Below are 22006 nucleotides of genomic sequence, written 5' to 3' on the forward strand. Positions count from 1 at the left end.
GGCTCTTCATTCAAATTTAAAATCATATTGCAAACTTCATAATTACAAAGTTGTTAGCCAATTTGATAGATTTTCAAACTATTTTCAAAATTTAATATCTCCACCTAGAAAATTTAAAAAATTATGGAGTAAATTATGTCTAAATATAGAGGCTGTCCGGAGTGAATGCGTAGCTCTGAGCTCATGGTCTTTCTTTGGTTTGCTTTCGGAGGTAGGAAATAGAATAAAAGTCCAAAAGCTTGAGGCAGCTGTGTAGTGTAGTGACTCCGTACCCAGTGTGGGTTGGTTGACTCCTGCTTCCCTTTTTTCAGAAATATATATTCATTTTATAATTCAATCCCAATAATTAGAAATAAATCTTTGAATATTATATGCTCAGATCTTTAGGACAAATGTAACACTTCTTAGTCAAATGTCCATATTTGTTTGTAGAAAAATGATATTGATGCACAACTCTTTTTGTATTGTACTAGCCTTTTGGAGCTACTATATTGAAAAGTTTTATATCAAAATTCTACTCTCATGAATTATGATGCAATTTTGAATCGAACCCATTTTTATTGATTCTATCTGTTAGTTTGAACATCTTATAGTAAAAAAATTCATAATTAATTATATTGGGCTCAATTCTTATAACAAAATTTTTTTTTCTGAAATTAGACTCATATGGCTTTCAAACAATAATTTATTTGACTCTAAAGTCATTCTCAATTGGTACAATTTATTTCTTGTATTTAGCTCATTAGCAAACCCTAGCATGCATTATGTCACCCTGTGAACCCCTACCCCGAATATCATAGCATATGAATGCATGTGACTAAGGCAGAAATGCACGTGAATGTATGAGTCGCCACCTTGTTTAATTATTTTAGGGTAAACTAGGAAAAAACCCAAAGTGACTCCGATTTTAATTAACCTAATTACTAGATTAATTATCCCAATGTTAAAAGCATGGTCTGCGAACCCGAGGTGGATCCCGAGACTATGTCATGTTGATGAACTAACCTAATGAATGAATGTTTTGCAAGGTAATTGGACCAATGAAAATGTTCATGTGATTTCGACTTGCTGCTCGGGGTTAAATCCCAAACGTGCCTACGTACTTCCGTTTGAATGGAAGATCAAAGTCGACGTAGTTCGATAGGCCTCTTTTAGGGGGCTTTGAATGGGGATGCTTTATGCATGAGTGTGTGTATGCTTTGTGCATTTTGTTTAGGCATTTTGCCAAAGAATTGATTGATTTTTAGGCATTTGATGCTAAAAATGTTGATTTTAATGGCTTTTAGCCAAAAAGATTGATTTAGGCAATCGTTGCCAAAAATGATTAATTTTAGGCGATTGTCGCCAAAATGATTGATTTTAAGGCTTTTAGCCAAAAAGAGTGATTTAGGCAATTTGATTGCCAAAATGATGTTGATTGGGCGATTGTCGCCAAAATGATTGATTTAAGGCTTTTAGCCAAAATAAGTTGATTAATTTTAAGGCATTTTGCCAAAAAGATTGATTTAATTGTAGGCAATTTGTTGCCAAAATGTGATCGATTAAGGCTTTTAGCCACAATTATTAATTAATTGGACTTAAGCCAGATTTGTTTGAAATAAAGGCGATTACACCATAGCTATTAATTAACTAGGTATTTTAAGCCAATATTGTCGGATTTTAATTGAGGCAATTTGTTTGCCTAATGATGACATAGATGCATTTATGCAGTTGTAGAATTATTAGGAGTGGAAAAGAAGCATGCATGAAGTGCTAAAATTAAATAGGCAGAGTTCAGTTCATGTACCTGATTTAATCGTCGACCGCTTCTTAACTCCAGGTTAAGCTCCTCGTTAAGGGAATTAATTTTAATTTAATTTTAAGCGACCAAGTATCACAACAATAAAATAAAACTAAAATTAAAAAATGCAAGAAAGCAGTAAAGAATCGCAAAGAGCGTAGGGAGAAGGAGCGTCCGTCAACACAGACTGAGTGCAGAAAACGGAGGGTCGGGGCCACTATTTATAGAAAAAAAAAATGGACATTTCGACGGCCGGGCCGCCGGTGTCCGGCGGCTGGGCCGCCAGGGTCTCGACGGCTGGGCCGTCGGTGTCCGGCGGTGGGGCCGCCGGGATCCCGGCGGCCGAGCCGCCGGACACCGACGGCCCAGCCGCCGGACACCGGCGGCCCGGCCGTCGAAATGTCCATTTTTTTTTTCCATAAATAGTGGCCCCGACCCTCCGTTTTCTGCACTCAGTCTGTGTTGACGGACGCTCCTTCTCCCTACGCTCTTTGCGATTCTTTACTGCTTTCTTGCATTTTTTAATTTTAGTTTTATTTTATTGTTGTGATACTTGGTCGCTTAAAATTAAATTAAAATTAATTCTCTTAACGAGGAGCTTAACCTGGAGTTAAGAAGCGGTCGACGATTAAATCAGGTACATGAACTGAACTCTGGCGGCGGAGCCGCCGTGCCGGTAGTTTTGACAAAATTCGCTCCGGAGACTTTTCCGAGAGTTCCGGACCTCCAAAAAAAATTTCGAGACCAGTTCCGCGATCCTCGCGACGTCCCGGACGTTTTAAGTACCATATTGGCATATTTTCGGTGAACTTCCAAAATGGCCTTTAGTCCGGCCGGGCTGTTTGCAGTCCGAAAAAAATGGCTCTTCGAGCCTCAAAATTTGGGTGTTCACAGTTGCCCCCCCACCGGCAACCATAAAAATGATTTATGGGAGTCGGTGGTTGTCTGAAACGCAAATTTTGGAGGCGAAAAACGGACTCGTCCAGAAGACCCGCGTTTCGGCCATTTTCTTATAAATAGCTTGAAATCTCACTGTCCACTCATTCTAAACTCTCTACACACAAGAGTTCTCTCAAATCCTCTCATCTTTCAAAGTTTTACAAGACCTCCTTCCTCTATGGCTTCACCAAGCAGTGAGGAGGATTTTCTCGGGTCTTTGGGGATTTCTCTCGACGAGGTTAATCTAATGGCAGACGCTGACACGCACGCTTCCATGACTGGCATCTATGCCCAGGTGAGTTCTTTTCCACCTTTGCATATTTTATTATCTGGGCCTTAGGCCGAAAAACTGTGGATTTTTAGGGCCTTAGGCCAAATTGTGAACTTTTGGGCCTTAGGCCAAATTGTAAATTTTGGAATTTCTTTTGTTACCTCTTTATTAGTATGCATGCTAGAAACGGAACTAAGATATTACCCTCAGTAAGGAACCGAGGAGTAACTCTTAGGTCGTCTTTTACCTTTTAGGATTCCCGTATCAAATTGGATGTAGCCGAGAGTTCTGTGGCTGGAGTTCCGCTTGAACTATTTGATCAAAATAACCCGGTTGGTGCGATTATCCGTCCATCCTATCTGGGCTATCTGAGATATCTTGACATGGGTCGAAGTAACTACAAGGAGCTATTGTGTGCTTAGGCTGAGAGGTGGTGGGACACTACCAATACCTTCCACTTTTCTTGGGGCGAGTTGACAATGACCCCTGCAGATTTTTCTGTGATCTCCGGGATCCCTTTCGGCATTCGGCCGATCGAGCTATATGATGATTGGAGGGTTGATATCTCCCCCGACCAGATGGTGGGGCTGATTGGGATAGACCTGCCTCGGACTGTCGAGCCAGGCTCTGCTACCCCTACTCTGAGTATCTCCAGACGTTGGTTATCCCTCCAGGCCCCAGGCATCTATGCTAGATACGGGCGGGGAGAGCTGACGGCTACTCAGGTGGCCCGATTCACCTTGTTGCTGTTGTTTGCTTCGACCTTCTGGTCCAACAGGAAAGAGAGGTTTAACCCTTCTATCTTAAAGAGTTTGGAGAACTTGGCTCATTTAGAGGAGTATGACTGGGCCGGTGCTATTCTGAGCCGCATGTATGATGATATGTGTGACTTGAGCCGAGGCCACGGCAAGCTTAGCGGGACCTACTACTTCTGGGAGGTAGTGTAAAGAACATTCTCCCTTTCTGTACTCCTTTCTCTCTCTCTCTTTTTTTTTACTGATCCCCCTTTTTATTCTGCAGACTTGGGCATTTGAGCACTTTCCTTATACTCGCCCAGAGTTGCTCCAGCCTAACCCCGAATCAGGGCTGGCGCCTCTGGCTTGGAGATGGTACAAATCAAACCTTCATCCGGTACGGCATAAGAATTCGCTGAAAGAGCTGAGAGCCTTTTTTGATACTTGCCCGGTGGAGCAGGTACATGATTGGTGACTTTTACATATGTTAAATAAAAAGGATTTACTAACATATTTGTATCTTCTATAGGCTGAGGTGGGGCCGATGGCTGCCCGCCTACAGGGCTGGATTCAGGCTGATCCTGATTTTCAGCGGTCAGATACCTTGTCCCAACAGAGAGTGGTCCTGTCACACCCCATCCTGCGGCGATATTATTTGGGCGAGAGAGTGGACTTTCAGGTAAGAGGCTGTCGTTCTGTCCCTTATGCCCCTCCCGAGGACATGCGAGCGGGTAGGCAGATGATACTCACAGCTGCTCATACTGAGGGCATCCCCCATGTGGAGTTCCTCATGGGGGGAGATTACGATGAGTTCTGCGGGCTTTCTTTGATGCCGCCCATCGGATCTCGTTTTGATGATTTCCAGGAACCGGTTCCTTCTCGACCACTTGGCACCCGTTCTTCTCGGGCTTCGGGCCCCTCGACTAGGACTCCAAGGAGGAGGCCCAGGACTGATCCTACTTCTTCTACCCCGACTGCGAGACCGTCGCAGGCTGGGCCCAACCGGTTGGTAGGTTCTTTCAGAGCTCCCCGGGCTATTTTGGAGGCTACCGGGCCGCTTCACACAGACCTTGCCAGTCTACGTCTTCCATATGGTATTTCCTACTTTGTTCCCCACGGTCTCCCGGCTTCTCGAGAGGTCTCACTAGAGGGTTTGGATTGCACAGTTCTTCCTTCTGAGGACATTACTGAGGTAAAGTCTGACAATCTCTCACGAAAAGGATTCATAGGAGATTCAATATTGACTTGTATTTTTTTTTGTTTATATGATTTCCAGGTTCCTGTCGGGCTGATTAACCAGATGATGGAGCTGTTCCTCGGGATGGAGCGGGAACTAGCTGCGGCCTGGACCCAGACAGCCTTTGACGATGAGAGGGGGAGGAGGCCCCGCCGCTGATAGCTGCTAGATTTCCCCGCTTTGCTTTGTTTTTCTTCTACTGTATTTTCTGTACTGAGACTCGGCTGCTTCTCTGAACTTGAGCTATATTTCTGTACCGAACTTTATTTATACCTGCACTTGATCAGTACTGAGAAAATATATGCATGATTATCAAATTTGAGAGAACATGGGGTTTTATTCTAAGACCAACACCCCTTCTTCTTTTCTTTTTTTCTTTTTTTTTTTGAAAAGGTACACACACACATTTTTTTTAAAAAAAAAAAAAAACTAAATCTAAAAAAAAACAAAGGACACCCTAAAAAAAATTATATATATATATATATATATATATTTTTTTTTTTTTTTTTTTTTTTTTTGCTCCGGCGGCTGGGCCGCCAGGGCCGAGCCGCCGGCTCAGGCGGCTGGGCCGCCAGGGCCGAGCCGCCGAGGGCTCGGCGGCCCGGGCCGCCAGGGCCGTGCCGCCGAGGGCTCGGCGGCCCGGGCCGCCGATTCCGGCGGCTGGGCCGCCAGCTCCGGCCGCTGGGCTGCCGGCAGGCGCGCCCTCCCTCTATAAAAAGGGCCTCTGCTGTCTTTCTCTCATTCACTCTCTTTTTTTAGACACCAAAAAAACGGGTCAGTTTCTCCTCTCTTTGTTTCTTATTATTTTTTTCAATTTATCATTTTTCATTATTATAATTTTTTTTAAAAAAAAAACAATAAATAATAAATAAAATAAATAAAAGGACATGAATCCCTTCTACAACCATAGTATGCACAGCTGGACTAAGAGTCTCTCCAAAGTTGAAAAGATCAATTTGGGGAGATACGGTCTTTCCCCCATTATTACCCTTAGGGGTGTAGTAATTGACTGGATTTTCTTAAGGGCCTGTATTAGACTTTGGGATCCTGAGGCCCATGTTTTCCGGTTTGGGGCGATGATGGAGGAAATGTGCCCTCTCTTTGAGGAGTTTTGTGTCATTATAGGGTGTGACCCCAATGCCCCTTTGGTCAAGCATGAGGTAAAAATTGGGTATGTTAGGTCATTTGAGACCCTGTTTCAGTTTAGCCGACCCCAAGCTAAGGTTATGATCGTTGATGACCAAAAAGCAATTCTGCTGCCTCTGATTGATGAATTTTTGGAGGCTCGCCCAGATGATCCTAACCGGATGAGGCTGAGGATGCGGGCCTTGGTTTTCTGTTTATTGGCTGGCTTTTTATTTAACCGGGACCCAGGCTTTGGGGATTTGCGTCTTTGCCCCATGGTTCTACAAATGGAGGATATGGGTTGTATTGGCGGCATTGTGCTGGCAGAAACCATCAGGAGCCTTGACAGGGCTGCTTTGGGGTTTGATGACTGGACAGTTTCTCCCATTATTCTCCAGGTATTTCTCTTTGTTATCTTTTCTCATTTTTTTTTTCTTTTTAAACCATTCCCTCGTAATATAAAGGATCCATTACTCAGGTTTGGTTGAAGGATCACCTACAAGTGGTTGCTGCTCCTACTTCCCTTCCTTATAACCCATCTCAGTATCGCATGCGGAGGATCTTAATCTCGCATCCCGCTACTGACGCATGGGCTTCATGGTTGATCGAGTTGGGCCCAAACGAGATATTGTGGTTCATCTCCTGGTACAACATCAACCGTTTTATCCAGATTAGCCTTCATCACACCCGAGTTTACCTTCTGGGCCTTACACATTGTACCTGGTACTGTGCTTCGCGCGTCTTGAGACAGATGGGGGTAGATCAGACTGTTCCGATTACGGATGACTTTCCTGCTGATTCGGCCATCACCCCGGGTGTTACCCGAGCCGTCCTTAGGGCTTGGGTTAGAGATCACCATATGGTTAGGCCCTTGCCTAATCCTACCAGTATTCAGACTTCTCCTGAGTATCGAGCCTGGTTCATTGCCACTGTCTGGCCAATTGAGAGACCAAGGAGGACCGCACTGTTGAGTGCACTCGAGGGTTGGGTTCAGGTTGATGAGATTGGGACTGGTGAGGAGATTGTGCTGGCTCCTAAGACAGGTGAGGTGGATCACAGTTTAACAGCTAAGGGTGACTCAGAGGATGTTGCTCCACGGAGGAGACGGGACATCTAGACTTCTCCAGGCTTTTGGACTTTATCGTTTTTTTTGTTTTGGCTTTGGATTTTGGATGTAGTTTTGCCTTTGCTTTGGACTTGGACTTTAGATTTCATCATTTGCTTATTTTGTTTGGATTTATTGCTTTCTGCCTGACTTTGGGCTGCTATTAGAATGAGATTTGACTTTTTAGCTTAAATTGCGAATATCTTTTAGCTTTCCAAGCATTTTCCAACTTTATTTATTTCAAGCTCTAGTTTTTGCCTAAGCTGCCCTTTCGGGTTTTCAACTTAGTGAGCTACCCATTTTTGCCTAAGTCGCCCTTTCAGGTTTTCGACTTAGCGGGTTTTTCTTTTTTTTTTCACTTTTTTTTTCTTTTCTTTCCTCTATTTGGCAAAGAAGAGATGAATTATGAAATGATTTTTTATTAATGTTTAGACCGCGCCCAATGAGGGCTGCCTACATATCTCCGATATATAATTTCTTTTTTTCCAAAGAGAATCAGGTCTAATGTAGTTCGTTTTACATTATGCAAATGATTACAATTTACACAAAATATCTTTTTAACTGATCTAAATTACATGGATTAGTGAATTCCAAGCCATCCAAATCAGTCAAAATAACGGCTCCGCCTGACAAGATCTTCTTCAACACATAGGGTCCAGCCCAATGAGGACGGAACTTCCGCCGTGGATCTATGACCGGTTGTCTAATTTCCTTCAGAACCAAACAACCTTCTTCCAGTTTCCGGCCTTTGACCTTCTTGTTAAAATGTCGCAGCATTCTTCTTTGATAAACTTGAGTTTGGTGGATTGCTCGCAATCGCTTTTCATCCATACCCAAAAGCTGCAAATGATAATTCTCAGCCCAATTTGCTTCACTGATCTGGCTTTCCCGGATAACCCTCGCCGACTGAACTTCCAGCTCAATAGGCAATACTGCTTCCATGCCATATACTAAGGAATACGGGGTTGCCCCAGTAGGTGTTCTGATTGAAGTCCTGTATCCCCACAAGGCATTTGGCAATTGTTCGTGCCACGCTCTATGCTTTTGAACTGTCTTCTGCAAAATGACTTTTATAGCCTTGTTTGCAGCCTCTACAGCCCCATTTGTTTGTGGACGATAGGGTGAAGACTTGTGATGCTGAATCTTCTTTTGCTTCAGTAGATCCGAGAATTCGCTTTGAAAGTGAGACCCGTTATCAGTGATGATCTCAAATGGCATTCCATACCGACAAAGGATGTTGGTACGAACGAACTGTGCTACCTTCTTGGCATTCAAGACCGAATAGGAGGCTGCCTCAATCCACTTAGTGAAATAATCAACAGCAACCAGGATGTATTGATGGCCATTGGAAGCCTTGGGATGGATCTTTCCGATCACGTCTATGCCCCAAGTTGCGAAAGGCCATGGTGAAGCGATGGGCTTCAAATTGATCGGAGGCTGCTTTTGCAGCTTGGCAAAAATTTGACACTCGTGGCACTTCTGCGCGTGCCTCACGCAATCTGCATTCATGGTTGACCAGTAATAACCCAGGTTCATGATTTTTCGAGCCAAGGCTATCCCGTGCATGTGTGGACCAGACTCCCCATTATGTAAGGAATCCATAATGGCTTGAGCTTCTCCTTCATCAACGCACCTTAGGTGCAGGCCATTCCAACTTTTCTTATACAGAATTCCACCGATAAGGAAATATCCAGATGCTAACTGTCTCAATGTTCGTTGATCAGCCTTTTTGGACCCGTCCGGGTAGGCTCCATTCTGAAGATAGTTCTGTATATCCCAAAACCACGGCTTGTCATCGACTAGGTTCATGACATGCGCTGGCTGTTTCTGCAGCCGAACCGTCAGTGGTCGAATGACTTGATCTCCCCCTACATTAACCATGGAAGCCAAGGTTGCTAAAGCATCTGCAAACTGATTTTTGGCGCGCGGCAGGTAGTGAAAAGATAGTTCCTCAAACTGCTGAGCCAATTCATCTAAGCGCTGTAGGTAAGGAACCAACCGCTCTTCCTTGATCTTCCATTTCCTTAGGGCTTGAGAGACTATTAGGTTGGAATCTCCAAAAACCTTAAGGATTTTTATTTCTTTTTCTAGGGCTGCTTCCAACCCCTTGATGCAAGCTTCATACTCGGCTTCATTGTTGGTGCAGTCGAAATCTAGTTTGACTGCGATTGGGACGTATTCTCCACAAGGAGTTTTGAATATGACTCCAACCCCGTTTCCATGGTAGTTTGAAGCTCCATCGAAGTACATCTCCCAGACCTCACTTTCCACGCTTAACAAATCCTCATCAGGAAATTCTACCTCCGGCATCTGGTCTTCGACCGGTAATTCTGCTAATTGGTCAGCCAAGGCTCCACCTTTTACTGCCTTCCGTTGTACAAACTTCAAATCATAAGCTGCGAGCACTGATACCCACTTAGCCATCTTGCAGTCAAGAACCGGCCTCTCCATAAGGAATTTCAAGGGGTTCGATTCAGAGATGACATAGGTCGTGTAAGACGAGAGGTAGTGCTGCAGCTTTGTACAGGCCCACACTAGAGCCAGGTACAACTTCTCTATCTTGTTGTATTTTAGCTCGTATTCTAGCATCCTTTTGCTTAAGTAATACACGGCATTTTCTATCCTTGTATCTTCTGCTTGTTGAGCTAGCATTGCACCCATCGCTTCTTCTGTCACTGATAGGTATAATAATAAGGGCTTTCCTAGCTTTGGTGGCTATAAAACTGGCGGGGATAGCAGATATTGCTTGACTTGGTCGAAAGCTTTCTGGCAATCCTCATTCCATTTAACCGCTACTCCTTTCCTGAGTAATTTGAAGATCGGACCACAAGTATCGGCCAATTGATTTATGAACCGGCTGATGTACTGTAGCCTTCCCAGGAAACCCCGAACTTCTTTTTCCGTCCTTGGTGCTGGCATTTCCAGAATGGCCTTGGCTTTCGAAGGGTCAATCTCTATGCCCTTCCGACTAACCATGTGCCCCAGAAATACTCCGGATGTAGCTCCAAACAGACATTTTGCCGGATTGAGCTTTAAATTGTACTTTCGAAGTCTAAGGAAGAACTTCTCAAGCGCTGTCGTATGTTCTTCGGTCGTTCTTGATTTGACAACCATATCGTCCACATACACTTCTACTTCTTTGTGAATCATGTCATGGAAGATGGTTGTTGCCATTCGTTGATAGGTTGCCCCGGCATTTTTGAGCCCAAAAGGCATAACCTTGTAGCAATAGGTTCCCCACTCTGTGATGAATGCCATTTTCTCTTTGTCTGGCTCATGCATCATTATTTGATTATAACCGACAGCAAGATCAGTCAAGGAGACCATCTCGTGTCCAGCCATTCGGTCCACTAACAAGTCGATGTGCGGCAGAGGGAAATCGTCCTTCGGACATGCTTTATTCAAATCCCGGTAGTCCACACACATTCGTACTTTTCCATCCTTCTTTGGCACCGGCACGATGTTTGCTAGCCATGTCGGGTAGGCGATAGGTTCTATGAACTTGTTTTCCAGCTGCTTGGCAACTTCCTCCTTGATTTTCAAGGACCATTCTGTTTTCAGCCTTCTTAGCTTCTGTTTCACTGGCTTAGCCTCCGGATATACTGGAATCTTGTGCACCACTATTGCTGGGTCAATTCCGGTGATGTCACTCGCTTTCCACATGAAGCAATCAGCAAATTTCTTCAAACATTCACTGACCTGTTCCCTGTTCATGCAATCAGATGCGATGTATGTATGTTCATTTTCTTCTTTGCCAATTATTATTTTTTCCTTTTCATTTTTTATTTCATTTATTTGATTGTTTTTGCTTGGAAATGCTTGGAAAGATAGACACGCAGGGTAATCAAGAATTTGCAAGCCTTTATTAATTATGACGGAATCGTCTTCAAAGAATACATCGAATTTGAAATCTGGATCTTCTAGATCCGACACAGACGACTCGGAATTGGAACTAGACTCTGACTCGGTTTCAGACTCAGGGTCAGACTCAGACTGAGTACAGGACTTTATTACAGACTCGGGTACTAGGCTTGACTCGGGAGGGGGTTTATCAGCAGCGCGTTCCTCCTCGGCGTACCAGTTGGTGAGAGACCCTTCGTTCGGCTTGATCAGATCTAGCAGGTCTCGATTCCCGTCACCTCCTGTGATAACCGCAACTTCGTCAAAGAGACTAGGCTGCATGAAGTCTTCTACTTCCAGTTCAGTTACTGTTTTGGGCCTGTTGCCCCAGACATCTGAGAATATCTCCAACCCAGGCAGCATCTTCTTAGCGGTTGGGTAGCAAAAGGGTTCTCGAAAGCCACAGTAAGGAACTGCTTCTCCCAATTTACGGAAATAACTGTTCAAAGTCGAAAAGTAAGGCCGTATCTGTACACTCTCTTTCCTTCCCCCTCTGGTTCTCTTGGCACGGTCTTCATTAGTGGGTTCATAGCCCAGTCCGAAGGTTCCCTCATTCACCGGACACTCCCAGGCTTGCAGTTTGGGGTATGTTTTCCCGGATCTGGCCATAGCCATTCCTGGCAGATAGGACATCTTAAGCATCAAGGGCACTATGCAGTTTATTTGCACTGTCCCGAAATCAAAGAGAATTCGAGAGTTTGCAGCCTTTCCTTCTATGAACTGCACAGTGTCATACTGAAATCCCGAGAGGGGTAGGTTGGCAGTTTCAGGGTTGACCTCAAAGAGAGGCTGGCCCTTTGGCTTTTTGAGTTGATTGTAGTCATCTCCCTGAATGGTAATAACTTTGTCCTCATATGGAAACTTGACCTTTTGGTGCAAGGACGAGGGTACTGCCTTAGTGTGGTGTATCCATGGTCGGCCCAGAAGCAGGTTGAAGCTAGTCGGCACATCAATTACCTGGAAGGGGACTTCCATCACAGCTGGCCCAACCGTTAACTTTAGCGTAGCAACCCCCAACACTTCCCTCCGGGTGCTGTCATAGGCCTTCACTATCTGGTCCGAGGGAGTGAAGTCAGTTTCTTCCAACCCTAGACAGCTGGCTACTCTCAGTGGGCAGACGTTCAGCGCCGACCCATTATCAATGAGAACCATGGGCACGGTTTTGTCTCGAGTCTGAACAGTGACATAAAGAGCATTGTTATGACTGCCTCCCTCCTTGGGCAAATCGTCATCAGAGAAACCGATGCTTCGTGTTTTAGATGATTGGGTGAGGGTGGATACTAGCACCTCAGGGCTAACTTCCACAGGTGTCTGAAGTTGACTCAAAGCCTTGCAAAGAGCTTGGCGATGAGGAAAGGATGATGCCAAAAGTTCCCAGATTGACACCCTAGCTTGTGTCTTTTTTAATTGTGACAGCACCGGGTCCTCCTTTGGCTCCTCTGCCCTCTGGTAGGGTTTATTTTGAATTTTGTCCAAAACTAAAGGTTCATATTGTCTCCCGCTCCTGGTTATAGCATCAAGTTCTCCGGCTAGGTCATTCAAATCCAAAACACAGATGTTATTCATTTCTAGGAACAGTTCGAAAGGATCGATCAGTTCCTGATCAGTCATAATAGCATTTACCCCATGATTTGGTAAGGGGTTAGTACTAATGTTTGGCTTGCTTCTGGGAATAATTGAACCGTTGTCCACCAGGTCCTGGATGCGGTTCTTGAGCGTCCAACACGCTTCAGTCTTGTGCCCATGTCCCTGATGATACTCACAGTATTCATCAGCCCTGTAATTCCTCGGTAATGGATTTGGTGGTGGCCTTGCTTCCAAAGGCTTGATGTAGTTGGCCTTGACAGCTTCTCGGAATACCACAAGGATCGGCATCCCGAGATCAGTATAGGTTCTTCTGGATGATTGATTATTATTTCTCATGTTCCCCACACGTAAAGGATTCGTGGGGGTGATGCTAGCCACTTCGTGGACCTTGCCAGCTTGGCTAGGTTTCTTATACTTTGAGGTTCCTGAGTCTTCTTTCAGTTGCCCCATTTGAATCAGATCTTCTACCTTCGTAGCAGTGGCAATGAGCGACTGGAATGTTGGTAGGTACTGAGTCTGTAGTTGGTGTTGGTAGACAGGCTGCAGGTTTTTTATTATTATGTCTACCTGCTCTTGTTCAGAAGGCCGGTTAATCATTTGGGCGGCTTTGGCCCTCCACCTCGTAAGGAACGAGGAAAAGGGTTCATTGTTTTTCTGCTTGGTGGTTTCTAGTTCTCTTCGAGTGACATCCACCTCCATGTTATAGCGGTATTGGGAATTGAATGCATTACAGATGTCTTCCCATGTTTTCATTTTGGATCGATCTAAGCTGACAAACCACCTCAATGCAGCACCGGTAAGAGATTGTTGGAATAACTGAGTAAGGAGCTCGCTGCTCAATCCAAATGGGTTAAGAGCACCTACATACATTTTCAGATGAGTCTTAGGACAAGTGGTTCCATCAAATTTGTCCATGTTGGGCATCTTGAACTTAGTTGGCAACCTGGCTTCAGGGAACAAGGACAAGGAGTCCATGTCCACCACTTCCTTGTGGGTTTTGAGAGCAGTGATGGACCTCTCTAGGAGCTCTAGTTTCTCTCTCATTCTCTGAGCTTCCAGCTCAGAGGCAGTTTTAGAAGGCATCTCATCCAGGTTTAGGGCAGGGTTTGTAGGTTCAGCAGCAGGACCCTGGTTGGAGGCAGCAGGTCCACTTCCCCCAGCAGAAGTCGCCAAACTGTGAACCCCTACCCCGAATATCATAGCATATGAATGCATGTGACTAAGGCAGAAATGCACGTGAATGTATGAGTCGCCACCTTGTTTAATTATTTTAGGGTAAACTAGGAAAAAACCCAAAGTGACTCCGATTTTAATTAACCTAATTACTAGATTAATTATCCCAATGTTAAAAGCATGGTCTGCGAACCCGAGGTGGATCCCGAGACTATGTCATGTTGATGAACTAACCTAATGAATGAATGTTTTGCAAGGTAATTGGACCAATGAAAATGTTCATGTGATTTGGACTTGCTGCTCGGGGTTAAATCCCAAACGTGCCTACGTACTTTCGTTTGAATGGAAGATCAAAGTCGACGTAGTTCGATAGGCCTCTTTTAGAGGGCTTTGAATGGGGATGCTTTATGCATGAGTGTGTGTATGCTTTGTGCATTTTGTTTAGGCATTTTGCCAAAGAATTGATTGATTTTTAGGCATTTGATGCTAAAAATGTTGATTTTAATGGCTTTTAGCCAAAAAGATTGATTTAGGCAATCGTTGCCAAAAATGATTAATTTTAGGCGATTGTCGCCAAAATGATTGATTTTAAGGCTTTTAGCCAAAAAGAGTGATTTAGGCAATTTGATTGCCAAAATGATGTTGATTGGGCGATTGTCGCCAAAATGATTGATTTAAGGCTTTTAGCCAAAATAAGTTGATTAATTTTAAGGCATTTTGCCAAAAAGATTGATTTAATTGTAGGCAATTTGTTGCCAAAATGTGATCGATTAAGGCTTTTAGCCACAATTATTAATTAATTGGACTTAAGCCAGATTTGTTTGAAATAAAGGCGATTACACCATAGCTATTAATTAACTAGGTATTTTAAGCCAATATTATCGGATTTTGGCTTTAATACCACGATTATTAATTAATCGGGCATTTAGCCTAAATTTATTTAATTGAGGCAATTTGTTTGCCTAATGATGACATAGATGCATTTATGCAGTTGTAGAATTATTAGGAGTGGAAAAGAAGCATGCATGAAGTGCTAAAATTAAATAGGCAGAGTTCAGTTCATGTACCTGATTTAATCGTCGACCGCTTCTTAACTCCAGGTTAAGCTCCTCGTTAAGGGAATTAATTTTAATTTAATTTTAAGCGACCAAGTATCACAACAATAAAATAAAACTAAAATTAAAAAATGCAAGAAAGCAGTAAAGAATCGCAAAGAGCGTAGGGAGAAGGAGCGTCCGTTAACACAGACTGAGTGTAGAAAACGGAGGGTCGGGGCCACGATTTATAGAAAAAAAAATGGACATTTCGGCGGCCGGAGCTCGGTGGCAGGGTCGCCGGAGGCCGGCGGCGGAGCCGCCGTGCCGGTAGTTTTGGCAAAATTCGCTCCGGAGACTTTTCTGAGAGTTCCAGACCTCCAAAAAAAATTCCGAGACCAGTTCCGCGATCCTCGCGACGTCCCGGACGTTTTAAGTACCATATTGGCATATTTTCGGTGAACTTCCAAAATGGCCTTTAGTCCGGCCGGGCTGTTTGCAGTCCGGAAAAAATGGCTCTTCGAGCCTCAAAATTTGGGTGTTCACACACCCCATGTTGCACTTCTTCAATGCAAAATTTTTTTAAGTCCCCAAATTATTGGCTCAAGAATCAATTTTATCATGAGATTTTGATGCTTAAGCAAAATAAATAAATTTAATTATTTGTGCTAATATTATTTTATGCAGATTTATTTGTGTTTTAATATGGAAAATAATAAACAAGGCAAATTCCTACAAATCCAAGGATAATTGAAGATCATGAAGACCATTGAAGTTTTTTGTAATTAGCATTTTTTTTAGGATTTGTTATAGGATAGAGAGATATTCATAAGTACAAAAATATTTCTTCTCTCTTTATCAAAAAGAATTTTCGAAAAGTTTCCTTGAAAGTCAAAAAATTTTGTTATTAAATTCACTTATCTAAATGAAAGAGATTTTGTCTCAATCATTTTGGTAACAAATTTTTGGAAAAAGATTTTCTCATTTTCGGAAACTATCTCTATAAAAATCTCGCTTTTATTTGCTTACCTAAATGAAAGAGATTTTGTCTCAATCATTTTTGGTAACAAATATTTTGAAAAAGATTTTTATCTTCGAAAAAAATTTTTTTAAGGAAAATCTAAAATCTTACTCTTATTCGCTTACCTTAAAAGAAAAGATTTTCACTAAAAGAATTTTTGGTAATAAGATTTCCGTATCTTCTAGTTTTGAAAAGTCAATATTCTTATTTAGAAGATGGAGATTTTACTTTCTAAAATGGGATTAACATCCCTCTCTAAAGAGGGCGTCTTTTCCTTGTAAAGATGTGGGTTTTTGTTTTAAGAGTATAAGTTCATTAATCAAATATTTTAATCTCTCAAAACATGTTCTTAACCCCTTTATTTCTTTTCATCTTATTGTTTCACGAATTATTTTTAAGAGAAAAGAAAAATTTTATAACAACTTCTTTTTAAAAACAGTTCTGTTCTTTAAAACGGTTTTCTAATCTTGATTTCTTTTTTTCCTGTGCTTACATTTGTATTTCTCTATATCTATATAGATTCTGTAATATGTTGTAGACAGGTTTTTATTTGAAAAACATTTGTGTAATAGCTTAGGTGAAAAGCTATTGTGAAATAGGTTATCAAGCGACCTTCTCCTTGTATGAGATTCTAATGTCTTGATTTGAGTTTTTGTTCTCTGCAAAACAGAAAGAGTTGTGGTTGACTAGAACCTTTAAAAAATCTAGTGGGACAAAGGGGTAGATATATTGCCTTATACTGTTGGTTTGTCTCTTACCTTTAAAAAGAGATAACATAGTGGAGGATCTCAATATGAGTCTTGGAGAGTGGATGTAGGCGAGGTAGTGCCGAACCATTATAAATTGCTGTGTTAATCTTTTTATTTTCTAAAGTTCTGCTTGATACCATTTTACTTACACTTTTGTTAATCTTTTAGAAATGTTGAGTTGTTAATGGTTATGTTATTCTAAACTCGTATAAGCCTTATCTTTATTGAACATTAGAACTCTAGACTTCTGCATTGTGAATATACCAAGTTTTAATCTGTTCTTCTATATTCATTATATTTCACAATTTGGGTTTTAATTAGATTTCTACGTTTGCTTAAAGTTTTGTGAAGCAGTTCAGAAATTCAATAACTGTCTCTTACATACTCTGTAATATTTGTCTAAACTTTATGAGGTAGTTCAAAAACATAATAACTCTCCTTTATAAAGTCGTTTTGAAATTGATTAAGATATTGTGAAGCAGTTTTAATTAATAGTTGCTCTTTACAAAGTCTTTCTATTTTCTGCATTGAGCTTTGTGAGGAAGTTCTAATCTTCATAACTTACTCTCACAAATGCATTCTATTTCCGCTGCAACAGAATTCTGATTTTGTTTTTGATAGTTAAATTTTAATTTTTAGAAAACCCAATTCACCCCCCTCTTGGGTTGTGCCATACGTATACGGGGCCCACACAAATATGTGTAGACTACCTCTAGTTCTCTTATCTTCAATTTTAACTCCAGCATAAATTATTTGATGCTAATAAATAATAATGTTAGAATTAATTTCACTTAAAAGTTGCTTCTTAGAAGTTGGATAGTCTATATAATTCTAAAACACTTAGCACATTAGTAATATTACAATGTTTTGTTATTATCAAAATCAACTTTGAAATCTTAGGGCTAATAATCTATTCCTTTTTATGATGATAATATATTAATGCAAAGGAGAGAAACATATTACAAACTTGATTATAAAATATTATATTTGACATTAAACATGCATCTCACTCTCCTCCTTTTTGGAATCAATCAAAAAGGTAAAATAAAATATCCCATATGTGAAGTAATCATATGAAAGATGCATATGTTTTTTGAAACCTTAGGGCAAGTAGACATAAAATCCCCTAGGAAATGCCAATTTCCCTTTTAATGCAATTAAATCTTTATTCATTTAAAGGTTTAGTAAATATTATCAGCCAATTGATTATCAGTATCCATAAATTCAGGAACAACATCTCCATTTAGCACATGATCACTAATGAAATGATGCCTAATATTAATATGTTTTATTCAAGAATGTTGGATGGGGTTCTTGGTCAAATTAATGGCAATTATTTTATCACATATAATTGGAATGTGATCAATTGTCACTTAATCCTTCAATTGTTGCCTAATACATAAACCTTGGGTTACCACAAAAGCCAGTCGCTACATACTCAACTTTGGCAGTGGAAAGTGCAACAGTGAGGGTCAATTTTGGAAAGTGATTACCCAATAGGTTAAGTCATTTAGGCAAGATTCCTTGTTTGATTTAGGAGACACGTTACCTAATCGAAAGATTGTTGGTGTGAGAATAAAATCCTAAGTGATCCTAGTGTATCTGATTATCTATCTAACTAATCCCAGTATATATCATTATGATTTCTTTTTCCTTTTTGCACATATCTTGTACACCTATATAAAGAGTGTTGTATAATGTAAATCATATAGCAATACAATTCAAATTCCTTCTCATTTAACTTGGTATTACAGCCTTTCTAAGCAATTACTTTTTTTCTTTTTGTAGAATTCAGCTCTTCTCCTGTGAGCCTTCACCCCTTTCACAACCACCTAAATGTCTTCTTCTCATATTATTTTGGCTGCTCATCATTCTACTTCTTTGGTTCCTAGTAAGAAGTGGTACTCTTACCATAATATATTTACTCATCATCATTTAGAATGCCGCGTTCTACAGAATCATGATCACAATAAACAGAAATCCTTTTCACGCCCAGTGGCTGCTGTCACAGACATTGCTCCTTCTACTGATTCTCCTTCTCTCATCTAGGTGAAACTCAATTCAGATGAACTAGTAGTAATTACTTAGCTCCGTCAGTCCCAAAATGTTAATGAAAGTGGTATTTCTAACTCTTCATCTCATAGTTCTTCTGCCTTATCTAGTACAACAGGTACCCAACATTGGTTACTTGACTCTGCATATTGTAACCACATGATATCTAATTTACACTCTCACATAAGTCACCTACCACTTCTATTCCACCTATTCACACTAAACCTTTTTGCATACTACTCATATTGGCACTGTCTCGACATCTTCCATTTTTGTTCCTGACACTTATTTACTTCCATCTTTAAAACACAATCTTCTCTCTGCTAGACAAATTATTGATCTTGGTTATCATATACTTCTTAACAAGATTGGTTGTTTCATTCAGGACGATGTTACAGGGAAGGTTGTTGGGACAAGGCGTAAGTTCGGTCGCTTGTTTCTAATGGATCACTTTCACCTACCATTTACCTCATTGGCTGCAGCCTCCGTTTCTTCCAGCAATGTACTTGAACTCTGACACTCTTATCTTGGTCATGCATCTCTCTCCAAACTTTGTCCTCTTTTCCCTAGTGGTCAATTAGGACGAGTGTCTGTGTCTTTTAATGATTTTAAGTGTCTTCCTTGTCAATTGAGTAAACAAAGTAAACTTCCTTTTAATAATAGTGAATCAAGAGTTACTGCTTGTTTTGATTTAATTCATTCTAATATATGAGGTCTTTCTCCAAATATTACTATGGGGATCTTGCTATTTTATTATATTTGTTGATGATTTCTCTTAGTTCACTTGGGTTTATGTTTTCAAAAATCGTTATGAGTTACTATCTATTTATTCAACTTTCTCTCAAATGGTTCAAACGCAATTTTCTCGCACTATTAAAGTTTTTTAGATCTGATAATGCTAGAGAATTCACTTCAATTCCTTTTCTAGCTTGTTGGCAAAGCATAGCACTATTGTCCAAACTTTCTGCCCTAGAACATCTGAACAAAATGGTCGAGCAGAGTAAAAACATAGATATATTATTGAAACAGCAAGTGCCCTTTTACATTCTGCTTCTCTTCATGAATGTTTTTAGGGTGAAGCTATCCTAATTGTTGTTTTTTATAATCAACCATTCCCCCTCCTCTGTTGTGGGTAATAAAACACCTTATGAATGCTTGTTTAATGCTTCTCCAAATTATAATCTTTTACATGTTTTTGGTTGTGTTTGTTTCGTTCAACTTTATTTGCATGAGTGAAGCAAATTGCAACCACGGTCTCACATGTTCTATTTCTTGGGGTATGGTATAGGTAAAAAAGGGTATCATTGTTATGATATAGGTTACGAGTTTCACGTCATGTTGTCTATTGGGAAAACATCCTATTTACTCAAATGGCATCTCTTAACTCTCCTACTAAAACTTAACCTACTACAGAATCTTTGTTTATTAATCCTTTTGCAAATAATCCTCTTATCACTCCTATAGTTCCTCTCCTCCTACTTCTGTTGATCTATCTACTCCTACAAGTGATCTCCCTCCTTCTTCCAATAATGCTCCTCTAGCAGCTCATATCCTTGCTAACATTCTTCATGAGGTTCGTACTTCTTCTAGTAGGGTAGTCAAATTTAATGTTCGTTTTAATGATTATGATTGTTAGTTTGCTCTCGCAACCCTTTATGAACCTACCACCTTTAAAGAAGCCTCCACTGACCCTTTTTGGTAGAAAGCTATGAATGAAGAATTAGAAGCACTTACTAGAACTAACACTTAGGACTTAGTTGATCTACTTCCAGGTAAATCTATTATAGGTTGCAAATGGGTGTACAAGATCAAGACACGTGCAGACGGGAGTATTGAACAATATAAAGCACGTTTGGTTGCAAAAGGATATACGCAAGAATATGGCATTTACTATGAGGAGGCTTTTGCTCTTGTTGCTCGCCTTACCTCTGTACGAGCTTTTATTGCAGTTGCCTCAACCCAAAAATGGTCTCTCTATCAGATGGATGTTAAAAATGCTTTTCTTAATAGGGACTTGTCTGAAGAGGTGTATATGAAACCTCCACTGGATATCCACACTCTCCTCATCAAGTTTGTCATCTTCGGAAACCACTTTATGGTCTTATACAGGCACTGCAAGCTTGGTTTTCGAAGTTCAATTCTGTTTTGAGCCAGCTTGGCTTTCAATTTCGATTCTAGTGGTTACTATTTTTCTCAGACTAAGTATACCTCTGATTTGATTTCAAAATCCGGTATCTCGGGTAGCACCATTGTTCAATCTCTGATGGAAGAAAACGGGGAACTTAGTGCCCTTAGTGGGGAACCTCTTCGTGATCCTACTTTATATGGATGATATGCTTATCATTGGAGACGATCCACGATTAGTTTTTGTTAGGATCATTAGATAGTAAGATATTTATAAATGTAGTTTGTTGTATATAGATACTTATACTCTCAATAAACAAAGTGAGAGAGAGTTTATTTTTTACCCAAATAGCAAATCTCATCATGGTATCAGAGCCTCTTTCTCTCTCCTAAGAAGTAAAAATGAAAAGGGTTACTCAAATTTTGTTTCATATTTTCCTCTACTTTCCAGTGTTTTTCGTCATTTTCTTCCTCTGTTGAATCAATAGTTCATGGTTTTTTCATCAGTTTTTCCAAATTTGTTCATGTTTCTTTCTCAGTTTTCTTATTCCGTTTACTTTCGTTTCTCTCTATTTCATTCTTTTCAATCGATTTGTTATTTCCATGTATTATGTGAGAAAATGAATCAAATTATTGTTATCCATCCAAATTAGAGGTTAGTCTCTTTGCTGTTTCATTCATTTAACTTGTTGACTTCATTGATGTCATTTCAATTCGATTGAATATTTTCTTGGTTTCTAATTGAGTTTGCCAGAAATTTCTACTTTGATTCTACATTTTTTTTCTAGAATTTACCTTGATTAATTTGCCTTTGAGATTGTTCTCTTAGGTTTATAATATTTTCCTTTGAGGTTTATTAGTCGATTAATTTCGATTTTAGGGTTTTAATCACTTTTGTTACCATTGATTCTAGGGTTTTACCCCTCATACATTTGATATGTGCTTAGATTCAATATAATCAAGCATTACCTTGATTGATGTGTGGAGTGTTTCCACTTTACCTTATCATTGATTACTTGATATGTTGAGTATTTCCACTTTGATTACCTGATATTTGGATTGGTCTTTTGAATTTGTTGACCTTGACTGTTGATCATTGTTAATCTCTTCATACCTTGTTCTAGTGTTTTTTCATTTTCTGTCCTCTTCTTTCACGCTCAAACTCAAAATTATCT

Source organism: Jatropha curcas, chromosome 8, assembly GCF_041381405.1.
Source record: "Jatropha curcas cultivar XTBG-Jc1 chromosome 8, XTBG_Jcur_1.0, whole genome shotgun sequence".
NCBI lineage: Eukaryota > Viridiplantae > Streptophyta > Magnoliopsida > Malpighiales > Euphorbiaceae > Jatropha > Jatropha curcas.